This window comes from Procambarus clarkii, chromosome 70 (genome assembly GCF_040958095.1).
Source record: "Procambarus clarkii isolate CNS0578487 chromosome 70, FALCON_Pclarkii_2.0, whole genome shotgun sequence".
In the NCBI taxonomy this organism is placed as follows: Eukaryota; Metazoa; Arthropoda; class Malacostraca; order Decapoda; family Cambaridae; genus Procambarus; species Procambarus clarkii.
In genome coordinates, this window is record NC_091219.1 from 31,412,013 (window position 1) to 31,429,730 (window position 17,718).

The 17,718-nt window shown below is 48.1% G+C and overlaps 1 long non-coding RNA gene across 4 annotated transcripts in view; it reads left to right on the forward strand.

The window, feature by feature from the left end:
- The window catches only part of LOC138356129 (uncharacterized), a 27,884-nt gene continuing 10,166 nt past the window's right edge, over positions 1–17,718 (forward strand). For all 4 annotated transcript variants that reach the window (XR_011224216.1, XR_011224218.1, XR_011224215.1 and 1 more), the window contains exons 1-4: positions 1–160; positions 3,660–3,821; positions 10,327–10,490; positions 17,572–17,670. This is a non-coding gene — a long non-coding RNA (uncharacterized lncRNA). The remainder of the gene's footprint in view (positions 161–3,659; positions 3,822–10,326; positions 10,491–17,571; positions 17,671–17,718) is intronic.

Below are 17,718 nucleotides of genomic sequence, written 5' to 3' on the forward strand. Positions count from 1 at the left end.
ATTAGTGTGCGATGTGATCAATGTAAGGGGGATATTGGGTGTGCCTCGTATCCCCTACAACAACAAGAAGTTCGAGAGCGATGAGGCCGCCACCTACTAGCTTCAGGATGTCGTCGAATCTAAATCAACAATATACTACCGCCGCTACTTTCTCGGAAACGTAAGTACCTGCCGCTTTACTTCTCTCACCCTGCCTAGCCTGGCCTAGCCAGACCTGACCAGACCTGACCTGGCCTAGCCTTACCTAGCCTAGTCTGACCTGGCCTAGTCTGACCTGACCTGGCCTAGCCTTACCCAACACTAATCACCACACGTGACAGCCCAAACGAATCGCAAATAAGTACACGTAACAAGTCATATGCCCGGACACTCTTTCACCTTGGGGACTGAGTGGTAACTATTGTATAGAAGAGCCGGCTCCCTGAGAGTGGTAAGAGGGCGTGATAAGAGGCTAACGTGTGGTCTTGAAGGAAGTCGATAAAGCAGACAATTTTCAAAAGGAAGGGCAGCATAACGAGCAGACAGGAATGGACAGACAGTCGGTTATCCCATAATGTGTAATACGCCCCGCACAGCATGGGTGGAGTGGGGGGGGGGGGGGGGTTGTAGCAGGGCACAGTATGGTGATGGTGCGGGTGAAGTACACACCCACTGAATTCCTGCCATCAATAATTGTTTTCATAACCATTAGAACAATGGCATCCCTCCAGCCACCATCCTTCCACTGACCCCCTCCTCTGGTCCTCCACCTCAGACAATAACCCCCCGCACCCCCTCTCCCTTCCAGACATCAGCATGTCAAAATCAGTACCATAATGTGTTTAAACTATTTAAACTAAGTCATTGTGTATCTCAAGGTATCTTAATTCATTTGAAAGTGTACATGTGCATTCGTTCATATACTCGCCTAATTGTGCTTGCTGGGGTTGAGCTCTGGCTCTTTAGTTCCACCTCTCAACCGTCAATCAACAGGTGTACAGGTTTCTGAGCCTATTGGGCTCTATCATATCTACACTTGAACCTGTGTATGGAGTCAGCCTCCACCACATCACTTACTAATGCATTCCATTAGATATAATCATATATCCAATATCTATATATATATATATAATATATATCCAATCCTGATCTCAAAAGCTTCATAGAAGGTTGTAACAGAACCCATGAGCACCACACCAGAAATAAATACAGTTTTGATATTCCTAGAGTACGACTTAATCAAACCAGAAATGCTCTACAAATCAAGGGGCCCAGAATGTGGAATGACCTTCCCAACCATGTTAAAGACTGTACCTCTCTCAACCAGTTTAAGCTAAAAACGAAGCTATACCTAATAAATTCCCTGTAACCTACCTTACCCCCCCTTTGTCAACCCATGTATGTTTTTTTTTTTTTTTTTCAAATCAACGCTGTTTGAATGTAATTTTCTGTAATAATTTGTAATTGTATTTGTGCTGCTTTTTCAACAATGTTCCCCCCTCTTTTCCTTCTATTTTTATTTGTTCTCAACACATTTTATTCTTTTTACCCATTAGTTTTAAGCTTTAGTCATTAATGTTTTTCCTGCCCGAAACGCTTTGCGTAATAGTGGCTTTAGGCATTGTATGTACTAGCTCTATCTTTAAAGCCAACAAACTTTGTAAAATCTCTTTATGTATGTACCTACCTAAATAAAAAATTATTATTATTATTATTATTATATGATTACACATAATCATAATCATTCTATACACATAATCATATATGTGTACGTCAACGTATACATACATGCGTATATATACCTCATATTAAAATACTGATAAACGAATGACCATGAATAAATTAATTTATAATTGTAGCATTATATATAATTTTAATAGACTAATTACGTGTTTATACATTTGAATGGTCCAGACAGGTGGCCAGCCTTGGACATATACACTTCTGGTAGGCACAATGACCTCATGTTAGACCCTTGATAGATTATGTGAGAGAGAGAGAGAGAGCTGGGGCAGGGAGGTGCGTGCCCCAGGGAGATAATCCATGCCCATACCCCGCCTCGAGGTCAGTTCTCGAGTCACATCAAGAATAACAATCGAGCAAGTTGTCCTGACCAGGATGTGGCATATTAGGGAGGGTTGAGGAATAGGAAGCCTGTCTGATAGGGCTCTTGGCAAGCAGCTCTCCCTCAGTCTACCTATCTATATGGAAGAAATGTATCTAGGCCCTCCTCCCCCCTGCCTATTCTCTCTCCCCCACCTTTCTTCCTTCATTTCCTCCCTCCTTCCCTCCCCCTCACTGGTGAGAGAGTAGGAGTGTGAGAGTAGTTAGAGAACTCGTAGTTCTTACGCTCGTGAAATTGTCTGCGACCCTGGAGGAGTAGAGCGGAGAGGGGGGTGAAAGTAGGTGACGATGGAGGAGTAGAGGGGAGCATTATAGGCAGTGAACGTAGGTGTCTATGGAAGAGTACATCATAGAGGAGGGTGAAAGGAAGGTGACGATGGAGGAGGAGAAGGGAGGGGGTGTGAAGGTAGGTGATGATGGAGGAGTAGAGGGGAGGAGGGGGGCAAAGGTAGGTGTCTATGGAAGAGTACATCATAGAGGGGGGTGAAGGTAGGTGGCGATGGAGTAGAGCAAAAGGGGTGGGGGTTGAAAGTAATCCTGAGTTTAATTTTTTAGTTATATATAGTGACACCTCGGCTTACAAATGAATATTTATGAACTTTTCGGGTTACGAGCCTAATTTCTTTGAAAAATTTGAATCGGGTTACAAACTTTGCCTCGGGAAAGGAGTTTGTTGATATACGTATGGGCTGACCTAGCGCGTGGTGGCATGGTGATCGCGCCTCAGTTTACCAGTGTCTCCTGCCTAGTAAGTATCGCGCCTGAATTCTTTGTAAAGCATTACATTTGTTTTGGGATTTTTGGCTATTTGAACATAAAATTTGTTATGATATATCTTGCCATGAGTCCCAAGAAAGCCAGTGGTAAGGTTCAAGCCAAGAAAACACATGTGAGAATGACCATAGAGGAAAAACAAGAGAGCATTCATAAACATCAAAATGGTGCACAGGTTGTTGAACTAGCTAGGCAGTACAACAAATCTATGTCAACAATATGCACTGTACTTGCTAAGAAAAAGGACATTATGAACATTAAAGTAGCAAAAGGCATATCAACAATCCCGAATCAAAGAACACAAACACTTGATGATGTTAAAAAGTTTTTATTAATTTGGATACACAACAAGGAGTTAGCAGGTGATAGCATTTCAGAGGCCATCATTTGTGAGAAACCAAGGCATTTGCATGAAGACCTTTTAAAGAAAACCCCTGGAACGAGGGGGGGGGGGAGAATGAATCAAGTTTGAAAATGTGAAAAGTTTGTGTGACAATAGAGCCTCGTGGAAAACTTTTGCTGTGGTCATTACCTGGTGGAATGCACCCAGGATGGAGTATTAGGGCTATACATCTTTTAAATCATAAAAGTAATAAACATTTCCCATCAGCCTTACAAACAATATTAACCTATTTTCATGTATTTCCCCCATGTGCATTTTAACAAAGTTGCTAAATTGCCTTTATCATTCTGTAAAATTTCAATTACAGTACTGTATGTATAATTTTGTTAGTATAAATGGACTGAATATTCTGAAATTGATATTAATTTTACAATTTCAGATTCAAAGGTGGTCTGGACACCCAATTTGGTCAGACAGGTGAAGAGAGCATTTAGGATAGTTCGAAGAGATGAAGATGGTCGCAATTGTGTTCGAAGAGGCAAACGCCCCCTTTGCTCCTGACATTATGTTCAACCATTGACCTCTGCACACCTAACACAAGGTAGGTTGAAAACTCCTCCTTCATGTCATTGGTACATTAGCCAGAAACTCAGGGCTCATGTAGGAATATCCCTAAAAAAAAAAAAAAAGTGGCCCCAACAATGCATCCTCCAAGTCTGGAGGATGAGCAGGAGCATTGTCGAGAAGCAGGACCTTGAGTGCAGATATTTTTTGATGGCAGGGCTACCTACCTTGAGGCTACCTTGAGGTGCTTCCGGGGCTTAGTGTCCCCGCGGCCCGGTCGTCGACCAGGCCTCCTGGTTGCTGGACTGATCAACCAGGCTGTTAGACGCGGCTGCTCGCAGCCTGACGTATGAGTCACAGCCTGGTTGATCAGGTATCCTTTGGAGGTGCTTATCCAGTTCTCTCTTGAACACTGTGAGGGGTTTGCCAGTTATGCCCCTTATGTGTAGTGGAAGCGTGTTGAACAGTCTCGGGCCTCTGATGTTGATAGAGTTCTCTCTCAGAGTACCTGTTGCACCTCTGCTTTTCAACGGGGGTATTCTGCACATCCTGCCATGTCTTCTGGTCTCATGTGGTGTTATTTCTGTGTGCAGGTTTGGGACCAGCCCCTCAATTATTTTCCACGTGTAAATTATTATGTATCTCTCCCGCCTGCGCTCAAGGGAGTACAGATTTAGGCTCTTTAGTCGGTCCCAGTAATTTAGATGTTTTACTGAGTGGATTCTAGCAGTAAAGGATCTCTGCACGCTCTCTAGGTCAGCAATTTCTCCAGCTTTGAAAGGGGCTGTCATTGTGCAGCAGTACTCCACTCTAGAGAGCACAAGCGTTTTGAAAAGTATCATCATCGGTATAGCATCTCTAGTGTGAAAAGTTCTTGTTATCCAACCTGTCATTTTTCTTGCAGTTGTGACGGCTACTTTATTGTGTTCTTTAAAGGTAAGGTCTTCCGACATGAGTACACCCAGGTCCTTTACATTGCCTTTTCGTTCTATGTTATGATTTGCCTGAGTTTTGTACGTGGTTTCTGTTTTTATATTTTCAATTTTTCCGTAGCGCATGAGCTGAAACTTATCCTCGTTGAACACCATATTATTTTCTGTAGCCCATAGAAAGACCTGATCTACATCTGATTGGAGGTTTGCTGTGTCCTCTATGTTGCCAACTCTCATGAAAATCCTAGTGTCATCTGCAAAGGATGATACAGTGCTATAGGTTGTGTTCTGGTCTATGTCCGATATGAGGATGAGAAAAAGTACTGGAGCAAGCACAGTACCCTGGGGGACTGAGCTCTTCACGGTTGATGGGCTGGATTTTATTTTGTTGACTATTACACATTGGGTTCTGTCAGTCAGGAAATTGTAGATCCATCTGCCTATTTTCCCGGTAATTCCTTTTGAACGCATTTTATGTGCAATAACACCATAGTCACATTTATCAAAAGCTTTTGCGAAATCTGTGTAAATTACATCAGCGTTTTGTTTGTCTTCCATAGCATCTAATGCCATATCATAGTGGTCCAGCAACTGCGACAGGCAAGAGCGCCCTGTTCTGAAACCATGTTGTCCGGGGTTATGGAGATGCTGTGATTCCATGTATTTTGTGATCTTACTTCTTAGCACTCTGTCAAAAATTTTTATGATGTGCGATGTTAGTGCTATCGGTCTGTAATTTTTTGCCTCTGCCTTATTTCCTCCTTTATGGAGTGGTGCTATCTCTGCTGTTTTTAGTATGTCAGGGATAACGCCAGTATCTAGGCTTTGTCTCCACAGAATGTGAAGGGCCTGCGATAGTGGTTTTTTACAGTTCTTGATGAATATGGAGTTCCAAGAATCCGGGCCTGGTGCAGAGTGCATAGGCATACTGTTTATGGCTTCTTCAAAATCTAGTGGGGATAGGGCGACGTCTGATATATGATTTGATGTTGGTATCATATCCATGAAAAATTCATTTGGGTTATCAATCTTTAGTGCATTTAATGGCTCACTGAAAACAGAGTCGTACTGCTTCCTCAGTAACTCGCTCATTTCTTTGTTGTCATCTGTGAAAGTTCCATCTCCCTTTCGCAGGGGCCCGATACTTGATGTGGTTTTTGATCTTGATTTTGCATAGGAGAAAAAATATTTCGGATTTCTCTCTATTTCACTGATGGCCTTTTGCTCTCTTTGCCTCTCCTGGGTTTTGTATGATTCTTGTAGCTTGAGTTCAATTGTTTCTATTTCTCTACCTAACCTTCTTCGCCGTTCTTGAGATAGGGTGCGACTCTCAAGTTGTTCCGCGATTCGTTTTCTTCGCCTATATAGGGAACAACCTTCCCGTTCCAATCTGCATCTCTTTCTCTTTTTTCTTAGGGGTATGCGGTTTGAACATATTTCTAGTGCTACTGAGCTTATTTTTTCCAGGCACTGGTTCAGGTTTGCATTTCCTAGCTGTTCTACCCAGTTTATTTCTGTGAAGTCCTGGTTTATTTGCTCCCAGTTTATCCGTTTATTATTGAAGTTGAATTTGCTGAAATCTCCTCCGCCGGGAATCTGGACTGGTTTTGAAGGTCCATTCCCCATGGTTGTCAGAACTTCAATTAAGTTGTGATCTGAGAAACAGGTATTTGTAATCATTATGTTCCCGATCAACTCATCATTATTAGTGAAAATGAGGTCCAGCGTGTTCTCCTTCCTAGTTGGTTCTACTATTTGCTGGTTTAAGGCAAACCTATCGCACATCCGTAGCAGGTCATTTGCATGTGCCTGCTCATTTAGGCTACTTCCTGGTATTCATTCTGATATTACTGTATTAGCCAGGTGCTTCCATTTCAGGTGCCGTAGGTTGAAGTCCCCAAGCAGGATGATGTTCGGAGCTGGATTTGTGAGGTTTTCCAAGCAGTGCTCTATTTTCATTAGTTGGTCTTTAAACTGCTGAGGGTTTGCCTCCGGTGACTTATATACAAGGACAACAACTACATTTAGGATCTCTATTTTGACTATCAGCACTTCCACCATATCATTTGAGGTTTTTAGCAGCTCAGTACAGATGAGTGTGTCTTTGATGTAGAGGCTGACCCCACCCTGAAGCCGGTGTTTCCTATCACATCTGAAGAGATTGTATTCTGAGATCCATATTTCACCATCAAGGTAGTCCTTTGTGTGAGTTTCTGTTAGGGCTGCAAACACTGCATTTGCCTCATGAAGGAGACCATCTATAAAATGAACTTTGTTGGATTTGCGTGTTTTTATACCCTGGATGTTGGCAAATATAAATGATGTTATCGTGTTAGTGGAAGTGCTGGATGCTTTAATTGGTGTTAATATCTGAGGCTCTGGTAAGGAGGCCACTGTGTTTGCATCCTCTCTAGCATTTGACCGAGTTGGTGGTAGAGTCTGGTCATTTTTAGCCATTCTTCTCCTCCTCTTGCTAAAAAATTATCCCGGTTGATGGAGTAGTGGCTGTTTTCATAGTGGTAGTCTGTCGGTTTTATTCGCCTGGTACCTCTTATATGAAAAGCTGGGCATTCAGCATTGAAGCACTCTTTCCTGTCCAAAGAGTTCTTGCAAATTTCTGGGTGAAAGAATTCACAGCTTTTGGTACATTTACCTGTATTGAGGAGGTTTCTGCACTTTCTAGGGTGATCATGTGTACATGTTCCATTTATTCTTCCCGATTCCCCATGCTTACAGGTAGCCCATCTGTAATACCAACAGATTTTGGGGCCTTGTTTTGTTTGTGTCCCTCTGCCAGGGACCGCACTCTGCTGCGGCGCCCCCGACACTGTGCCCTGCTCCGGTGCCTGTGACACTGTGCCCTGCTCCGGGGCCTGTGACACCGCGCTCTGCTCCGGTGCCTGTGACACCACGCTCTGCTCCGGGGCCTGTGACACCACGCTCTGCTCCGGGGCCTGTGACACCGCGCTCTGCTCCGGGGCCTGTGACACCGCGCTCTGCTCCGGTGCCTGTGACACCGCGCTCTGCTCGGGGGCCTGTGACACCACGCTCTGCTCCGGGGCCTGTGACACCGCGCTCTGCTCCGGTGCCTGTGACACCGCGCTCTGCTCCAGTGCCTGTGACACCGCGCTCTGCTCCGGTGCCTGTGACACCGCGCACTGCTCAGGGGTCCCCGACTCCGTGCCCTGCTCAGGCATCCCCGACTCCGCGCCCTGCTCAGGCATCCCCGACTCCGCGCCCTGCTCAGGCATCCCCGACTCCGTGCCCTGCTCAGGCATCCCCGACTCCGCGCCCTGCTCAGGCATCCCCGACTCCGTGCCCTGCTCAGGCATCCCCGACTCCGTGCCCTGCTCAGGCATCCCCGACTCCGCGCCCTGCTCAGGCGCCGCTGCCACAGAGCTCTGTGCTACAGCTGGTTGTACCTTGGTGTCATGTACAGTTTGTTTGAAGACATTAGAAATTGCTATGCAGGCATTAATTAGTAATTCTCTGTTTTCGGCGGGAGTTTTATCCAGGATTTCCATCAATTTCAAAAAAGTTACATCATCCTTTTTGCAGAGCCAGTACACAGAGTGGTCACTGGGACCATTTCTCCTTGAATTGTTAGTCATGTTGGCACATTTTTTGTGTATGGCTGCTGAACAGAGTTGGCATTGAAAGCTCTGATGGTAATCTACCTTCATGTTGCATTCTATGCACGTTTTTATCAAAGCCATTTTTTGAACACTTCTGTTCAGTGGTGATGGTCTTACAAGGTGGGGTGTTGACCGGTGGGGGAGTTGACCGCGGGTGCTGGCCGTGGGAGCTGGCCGTGGGTGTTGACTGTGGGTGTTTACCAACTTGAGATAGGCCTGGAAGAGGCTGTATGGACGGCCAGTGTTGCTACCACGTGTCACACTCTTAATTTGTTTTGTTCACTTGTTAGATTACATTACTTGCATTTTCCCACTAGTTATCATACAGCGGATGCGTCTAGTTTCTGTGTCTGGGCACTAGTTACTTGATGTTTCAATAGCGAGAGATGTGATTTATTGACGACTTGGCAACTATCGCCTAAGGCCTCCTGGCACCACGAGGGCAGGCCTTGACTACACACGAAGTTCACTTGTTTTTCCTTTAACACAAACGGTCGGATGGTAATCACTATGATATATTGGTTAATATGTTGAGACACACTTTAAAAGTTATCTGACTGTGTTTAGTTCCTGTATCACTGAAATGTCCCTAGATATATATTGTTTTCCGCGGAGCTCGCACCACGTGGCCCTTCCCCTCTCACACCCAAAACAAAACCTCTCAAGGGCAAACCACTCTACATCACAGTTTTTCTGCACGTTATATATTTTTTAAAACTCTTGGATTTTCAGAATGATACACGAACAAGGGTTTAATTTTCAAATCGCCACACAGCACAAGAGTTAGCCTATCCTGACACAAGTTAGCCCAAGTTAGCTTGTGTCCGGGCAGTGACGTCTCCTCTTGGGTAATGTATGTCCTCTTCGGCAATTTTTTCCAGAATAGCTATGTCTCCTCACAATTAAACACTTGTTGTGGAATGTATCCATCAATACAGCACAGTGTATCTACAAAATTTTAATTTTTTACTAATATATACAGTGTAGTGTCACCTCGGCTTACGAATGAATATTTATGAACTTTTCGGGTTACGAGCCTAATTTCTTCTAAAAATTTGAATCGGGTTACAAACTTTGCCTCGGGAAATGAGTTTGTTGATATGCGTATGGGCTGACCTAGCGCGTGGTGGCATGGTGATCGCACCTCAGTTTACCAGTGTCTCCTGCCTAGTAACTATCGCGCCTGAATTCTTTATGAAGCATTACATTTGTTTTGGGATTTTTGGCTATTTGAACATAAAATTTGTTATTATATATCTTGCCATGAGTCCCAAGAAAGCCAGTGGTAAGGTTCAAGCCAAGAAAACACATGTGAGAATGACCATAGAGGAAAAACAAGAGAGCATTCATAAACATCAAAATGGTGCACAGGTTGTTGAACTAGCTAGGCAGTACAACAAATCTATGTCAACAATATGCACTGTACTTGCTAAGAAAAAGGACATTATGAACATTAAAGTAGCAAAAGGCATATCAACAATCCCGAAACAAAGAACACAAACACTTGAGGATGTTAAAAAGTTTTTATTAATTTGGATACACAACAAAGAGTTAGCAGGTGATAGCATTTCAGAGGCCATCATTTGTGAGAAACCAAGGCATTTGCATGAAGACCTTTTAAAGAAAACCCCTGGAACGACGGGGAAAAAGATGAATCAAGTTTGAAAATGTGAAAAGTTTGTGTGACAATAGAGCCTCGTGGAAAACTTTTGCTGTGGTCATTACCTGGTGGAATGCACCCAGGATGGAGTATCAGGGCTATACACCTTTTAAATCATAAAAGTAATAAACATTTCCCATCAACCTTACAAACCATATTAACCTATTTTCATGTATTTCCTCCATGTGCATTTTAACAAAGTTACTAAATTGCCTTTATCATTCTGTAAAATTTCAATTACAGTATACTGTATATAATTTTATTAGTATAAATGGACTGAATATTCTGAAATCACTATTAATTTTACAATTTCAGATTCAAAGGTGGTCTGGACACCCAATTTGGTCAGACAGGTGAAGAGAGCATTTAGGATAGTTTGAAGAGATGAAGATGGTCACAATTGTGTTTGAAGAGGCAAACGCCCCCCTTTGCTCCCGACATTATGTTCAGCCTATTGACCCCTGCACACCTAACACAAGGTAGGTTGAAAACTCCTCCTTCATGTCATTGGTTCATTAGCCAGAAACTTAGGGCCCATGCAGGAATATCCCTAAAAAAAAAAAAGTGGCCCCAACAATGCATCCTCCAAGTCTGGAGGATGAGCAGGAGCATTGTCGAGAAGCAGGCCCTTTAGTGTCAAACTTTTCTCTTGCAGATATTTTCTGGGGGGAGCCCCGTCGGCTCCCCGGAGCTTTACCGGCTGATATGCTAATGTCAGACTTTGGCATCAGTCATGTGTATGGAGTTCTAGGGCCTACCGGGGACCACAGCCAGAACCTGGCCCCCTCAGAGAGGCAAGGGGAGCAATGGCCTATAGAAACCCCCGTGTGGTTGGAAGCATTCTATGTCTGCCATCGACCGGGTCAAGCATCCAGAAAGGTAAGCATTCCAAAACAAACCCCTATTCTGGTGAAAATTGCTACCAAAGCCGAACTAGTGGATAGAACTCTTCAACAGAAAACAAGGAAACTAGTATGACGTCATACGTCACCGCGCCGCTGTCTGCGCAGCTCCCCCCTCCCCGGGAGGGGGAAGGGGGAGCCCCAGACCTCCCACGCCGGCTATACACCCACCAGTTCTTCGGCTGATGCTATAGGCAATGGTTATGTGCTCCGGCTCCAGTGGTTGTTTCAGCACTGTACCTAGAGTGTGGTGTCTGTTTTCTAGGTGGTGCGTGAGCCGGGAGTGATTCTTCAGTACTCGGGCTGCATGCGCCTAGGGTTCCCTTCCCTAGGTGCCCTGTAAGTACTGCCCTTGGGGCTTGGGGCCACCTTCCACAAGTTCCTTGGGTCCTGCCCCTGCTTGGCCGTTTACTGCTTGGTTTTCGACCGCTCTTTGTGTGCTTGGGTGTTCTGTCTCCCTTGTTCGCCTTAGAGTAAGGGGCAGTGTTTGCACTGGTGGGGCACAGGGTACTGTGCAGCTTGTCTTTACCAATCATAGCGGCCGGCTCTGTTCCGCTTGGGTACGCTGTCCTCTTGCGGGGTTTTCTTTTTCTTTTTGTTTATCTACCTGGTGGGGGGGTCTGCCTTCGTTCTTGCCCCTTGTGTCCCTTGTGTTCTGAGTATTTTCTGGTGGTACCCCTGCTAGGTCCCCGTGAGTGTACATGTCCCGGGGGTTCAGCTCTTAGAAAGTTGTTTGGTAGCTTTGGGTGCCGGTTAGCAGTACCCTGACTGGGATTACCTGAGCGCGAGTCCTCTTAAAGTAAACGCTCGGGACCCTGGAAAACCCCTGGGGGCGCGCGGGTCCGATGGATGTGACCCCAGAGTCCCCCCCTCGGTTCCAGCGAGTTTGAGGGTTGCTCTCACCCTTTGTCTCTGGGTGACTCTCTGTTTTGCCTCCGTCTGCTGCCTGTGGGGTCGGTGACACCTTCGACCCGGAGTCCTGCGAGTTTGGTTGCTCGTTGTGGCTCGGTTACCCAGTTGTGCTAACAAAGCGGGTGCGGGCAGCAGGGGCGTTGCACTTGAGCCTTGGTGGTGGCAACGTTCTTGTGGTTTCCTCCCCTGGAGCCCCGGGGCTGCCCCGTTGTAGTTCGTTTTGGGACTTGGGGGTGTTGGTTGCTTCGGTTCCATCCACGCCCCCTTGTCTTTCCCCTGGTTCACCCTTCCTGCCTGCATCCGGTTCCTTACCGTCTGTAGGTTCGGGGCGGGGTTTTTGGTGTTGAGACTCGGGCAGTCTCGGGGAATTCCCCTTCCGGGGTAGTGACTGGGGCATTTGAGCCTGTTCCTCCAGCCGTGTTGTATGAGTCTGCCAGTGGGCTCCCTTCCTTAGTGTTTTCACGGCTGCCCCGGTTTTCTGGTACGGCCGGGGCTTTGGGGGAACGGCTCGGCCCCGGGGCCTGTCGTGTAGGTTCCCGGGGCTGGGGAGGGGCTGACTTGGGGGGGCCTTGGCCCCGTTAGACCCCGTGGGTTTTTTTTATCCCCCTCTAGGCGGGGCTTGTGGTTACGCGGAGTGGGGTCTTTCCTCCCCACTCGCCGTACGTGCTGTTGGACGTCGGCCCCTCCCCGGGCTCGGTTCCTTGGCCTTTGAGTCGGTTGGTTCCGTCCTGTGGGTGGATGTTTCCTCCCACCCCTTTTTTGGACGGTGTTTTTGTCATGTTTCCCCGTTCGATGGGGTTCTGCGTGACTTCTGATCTCGGGTGCGCCTGCGCCTTCGTGTGCCTTCGGGACTAGTGTTGGCTTCTGTGTTCTCGAGGGTACGGGAAGGTTTTTCGCTACTTCCCGCGTTATTGGAACGTCTGTCGGCTCCTCGTACTTGTCGCCCTGTTGGGCTACTTGTCGCCCTGTTGGGCTACTTGTCGCCCTGTTGGGCTACTTGTCGCCCTGTTGGGCTACTTGTCGCCCTGTTGGGCTACTTGTCGCCCTGTTGGGCTACTTGTCGCCCTGTTGGGCTACTTGTCGCCCTGTTGGGCTACTTGTCGCCCTGTTGGGCTACTTGTCGCCCTGTTGGGCTACTTGTCGCCCTGTTGGGCTACTTGTCGCCCTGTTGGGCTACTTGTCGCTCTGTTGGGCTACTTGTCGCCCTGTTGGGCTACTTGTCGCCCTGTTGGGCTACTTGTCGCCCTGTTGGGCTACTTGTCGCCCTGTTGGGCTACTTGTCGCCCGGTTGGGTTCCTTTTTGGGCTCTTTGCTTCTTTGGCCGGTTTTATTGTTCCTGCTTCCTCTTTTGGCTACTTTCCTCGTGCAGTAGTCCTGGCTGGCGCCTTCCCGCAGGGAGGGTGTGCGGTTCGGCCAGCGTGTTATGCGCATGCGCCGTGGAGTTTGTTTTGGTCTGGGCGGTGTTTCAGTGCTGGTGTTTTGCGCCCTTTTTTGCCACAGTGCTTCGCCTCTCGTTCTTCTCCCTGGCTGCGGTATGTGCCCCTTCACGCCGGGGGTGTCCTGGTTCCCAGTTGTGGGGAGGACACCGCGGTTTTCCCTGTGTCATGGGTGTGGACCGCCTCCTTCGCCTCTCCCTGCTCTCCTGCGGGTCCGGCAGGGTCCGGCTCTGGCGTCTTCACCTGGCGGTCTTCCCAAGTTCTTCTGGGCACAGTTGAGTCGTGTCAAATTCGTGCCACCATTCGCCAGGTGAGTTTCTGCGGTCTGGCGTCTTTTGGCCGGGCGCTGGATGCGGCGGTGTTTATATACCTGTCTTTATTTAGGTATATTTTTGTACGACTGAGACCGTTCGCACACCAGTGACTGTCCCTTTATCACCCCTTCCTGTCCCCCTCATGTGCATGTCCAACCCATGCTGGAGTCATTCAGGGGACCCTCCTTTTTTAATGTTGTGAGGTGTGGGGGTTGTAGGGTTGGTTCTGTACTCACCTGGTAAGGCTCCTGGCTGTGCTTGCAGGATTTGAGCTCTGGCTCTTGGGTCCCGCCTATCTGGTAGAACTTGCGGGATAGTACCAGTGGAGTGCAGTGGTGCTATTGGCACCTTTGGGGAACACTGTATTACCATCAGAGGTCTGTGCTTGTTACACGACCTACTTGCGAGCATAAGCCTTCTTGCTGGTTCGTCCGTGGACTTCCAGGGCGCACTGGCCTGTTTTCGTATGGCAGTTCCGGCCCGTCCTGGTTGTGGGGGTATGTGGGCCGGTGGACTGCTCCTAGTAGCTGCCTGGTGGGCCATCCTCTGGCCGGTCTAGCCTGACCTTGGGCCGGGCTTCAGATGTAAAAGAGCTCCCAGTACCTCATCCAGCAGGTATCGAGCAGGGTTTCTCCGCCGTCGGTCGCCTGGTGCAGGTTTCTGGGCCTGCAGGGTTTTGTCGTGTCTCCGTTGGCCCTGTCTGGGGTCTGCCTGCTCCGTTCTCTGCCTTTGCAGAGGGGAGTTGCTATTTACGTGTTGCAGTGGTGCCTGTTGCTGCTGCTGCACGTGTGCATTGGTACCGTGTTTCACGGTGGCGTGTCCTTGTTCCTGTGTCCGGTTGTGGAGTGGCACTTTGCTGCCGTTTTGTGCCTGGGGATTGCGTGGGGTTTTTGTCCCTGCCTGCTTGTCCACCCCTGGTTGTTCTCCTGGGGTTTTTTGTGCTTCTGCTCTTTCTTCCTGCCTCCTCTGCAGCAGGGATGTTCTGCGTGTGTTCTTAGGCATTGGTCAGCCTGTGTCCTGTGATGTGCTTCTTTGTCTCGGTCTATTGCAGTTGTTCGTGCCCCTTGGTTCGGGTCCTGTTCTGGCGGCGACCCTTCCGCCTTCTTTGGTTTCCTAGCTTGCCCTGCCGTTTTTTTTTTTTTTTTTTTGGGGGGGTCTTGCGATGTCTCGCGTCGGACCCGTCGTTTCTGAACTCCTGGCGGGCTTGCATGCTTTGGAGTTTTTCTGTTTGGCAGACGTTCCATCTCCTTGTGCCGCCTGGGTTTCGGTGGTCGCGCCCGAGATCTTCTCGCGGCCCCACCTTTTTCCTGGGCTCGGAGGGGCCTTGTCGGGGCTGCTTATGTTCTGCCTCGTGGTTGGTGGTCGGGTGGCTTCGTGGCAGGTATCCCACCTGCGTGCTTCTCTTGGCGGCAGTATGGGGTATTTTGGCGGTCCTTCCTTTTCCTGTCCCTTCTTAGGTGGTTACTCTTGTTAGCTTGGTTTACTCTCGGCTTGGTTTTCTAGTGGGGGTTGGGGGCCGTCGTCTTGCCACATACTGTCGCCTCTTTTCGTGCGGCGCAGGCGGAGCTGCTTCAGCTTGCTTTCGGTCTTGGTGTTGCTTCTGCACCGTTAGTCAGCTGTCTTGTGAGTCGTTTCACCTCCAGCCTGTTCGTGCGCCGCTTGCACCATCCTGGTCTCTGGTCAGCGTGCTCTGTCTTCTCGGTTGGTAGTGCCCCTTCGGTTCCGGTGTGTTTTTTCGTCGGCTCTTTCCTTTGGGCCTTTGCCTCTGGGGGTCGAGTCGCTGAGTTTTCTTGCTCCTTCGGTTTTAGTGTTTTGGTTGTTTGGTGGCAGCAGTCTCCATCTTTTCTGGCGCGGGGTGGGGCTGCTGCATTCTGGAGGGGTCCAGGGTTTGTTGGTGCTTCGTTGGTCGGGCCGGGGGTGTGTCGTTTTTGTGTTCAGTGGCGGCCCTCCGCTGTTGTTTGCGTGCCACGGCGTTTGGGTCCGGAGCGCGTTTTGCGTTGATCCGGTTCTGTTCTTCCCGGTTCGCGGGTGATAGTGTCCCGGGTGGTCAGCCGTGTTCTTGCGGGTAAGCTGCCTGTGTTCTTCCCTCATGCCTGTGGCGTTCGTGGCTTCGATGCTCTCGCTGCCATCTGGGCGACGTGGCCTTGCGGTCTTTCGGGCATGGATTTTTGGTGTTTGTGCAGGGGCCTTGCTGCTCGTGGTTCTCGTGTTGTTCCCGGGATTTTCGGGGCTGTGGCGCCTTGGGTTGGCGTTTGCTGCCAGTTGTCTCGCCTCCTTGGGGGGTGCGTGGTGTCCGCCTCCCGGTTCTATCCCTTTGACCTTGCTCTGTGGGTAGTTAGCTCCGGGGAGCCGCCGGGGCTCCCCCCAGAAAACCAGCGTTGAATGTAATGAAACGCCATTTTCTGGGTGAGACCCGGAGGCTCCCCGGCAACCCTCCCTCCCTCCGGTCGGCGTTTTTCGCGTGTTTTGACATCCAGCCTCAGAACTGATGGGTGGATAGCCGGCGTGGGAGGTCTGGGGCTCCCCCTTCCCCCTCCCGGGGAGGGGGGAGCTGCGCAGACAGCGGCGCGGTGACGTATGACGTCATACTAGTTTCCTTGTTTTCTGTTGAAGAGTTCTATCCACTAGTTCGGCTTAGGTAGCAATTTTCACCAGAATAGGGGTTTGTTTTGGAATGCTTACCTTTCTGGATGCTTGACCCGGTCGATGGCAGACATAGAATGCTTCCAACCACACGGAGGTTTCTATAGGCCATTGCTCCCCTTGCCTCTCTGAGAGGGCCAGGTTCTGGCTCGTGGTCCCCGGTAGGCCCTAGAACTCCATACACATGACTGATGCCAAAGTCTGACATTAGCATATCAGCCGGTAAAGCTCAGGGGAGCCTCCGGGTCTCACCCAGAAAATGGCGTTTCATTACATTCAACGCTGGTTTTTTGATGGCAGGGCAAACCACTCTACATCACAGTTTTTCTGCACGTTATATATTTTTTAAAACTCTTGGATTTTCGGAATGATACACGAGCAAGGGTTTAATTTTCAAATCGCCACACAGCACAAGAGTTAGCCTATCCTGACACAAGTTAGCCCAAGTTAGCTTGTGTCCGGGCAGTGACGTCTCCTCTTGGGTAATGTATGTCCTCATCGGCAATTTTTTCCAGAATAGCCATGTCTCCTCACAATTAAACACTTGTTGTGGAATATATCCATCAATACAGTATCTACAAAATCTTTAAAATCACGAACAAATCTTTCAGCCCCTACTTTGTCTGAGCTGGCACCCTCACCATGCCTCACAACACTATGAATACCACGTCTTTTTTCAAAATTTCTCAAACCATCCCCTACTCACCTTAAACTCTTTCGTATCTGCAAAACTCGTTCTAGGGGTTTTCTTTATAAGATCTTGCATGAAGATTTCATTGTTGACCAAACCACACACTGGAAATTGAATAGACGACGACATTTCGATCCGTCCTGGACCATTATAAAGTCGATTGTGATGAGATGAGGGAAGCAAGAGCATTAAGTAGGCAAGAGAGAGAGGTGAGGAGATGGCAAGTATGTACGTATGTACATGAATAAAACATGTACATACTTATACATAACGTGTGTAAATAGTGTAATAAACACAATAACAGTATTTTGGGAGGAGGAATGTTGGCGAGTAATGTGTTGGAGGAGGGAGGGAGGACTGGCAGGGTGTGGCAGCTCACTCATGTTTTTTGGGCTCACCATACCAACATAGTGGATCGTTATGGTGAATACATACGTAGATGGGTATATACAATGTGTGTATATAGTGTAATAACAGCAAAAACACTGTTTGATTGTAGAATATGTCGCATATATGAGGCCCATAATTTTGAGCATAGCGATGTTCTATACTTTGAATTATATAAATTCCACAAATTACACACTTTTAAATAATATTACAGCAAAAAAAAAGAAGAAATGAATGAGAAACTTCAAAATAATTGCGCAACATTTTATTCGCAGCAACTGCCGTCGCACGGGGTGGCGGGGCCGACAGACCCCCATTGCTCCAACGCTCAGCGCCCATAATTTGCTCAACTTCCCAGCTCCATCGCAGCTAAAGTAAGTCACATACAATATTTTTTGTTTAGTTTCCCCGTGATCAGACTC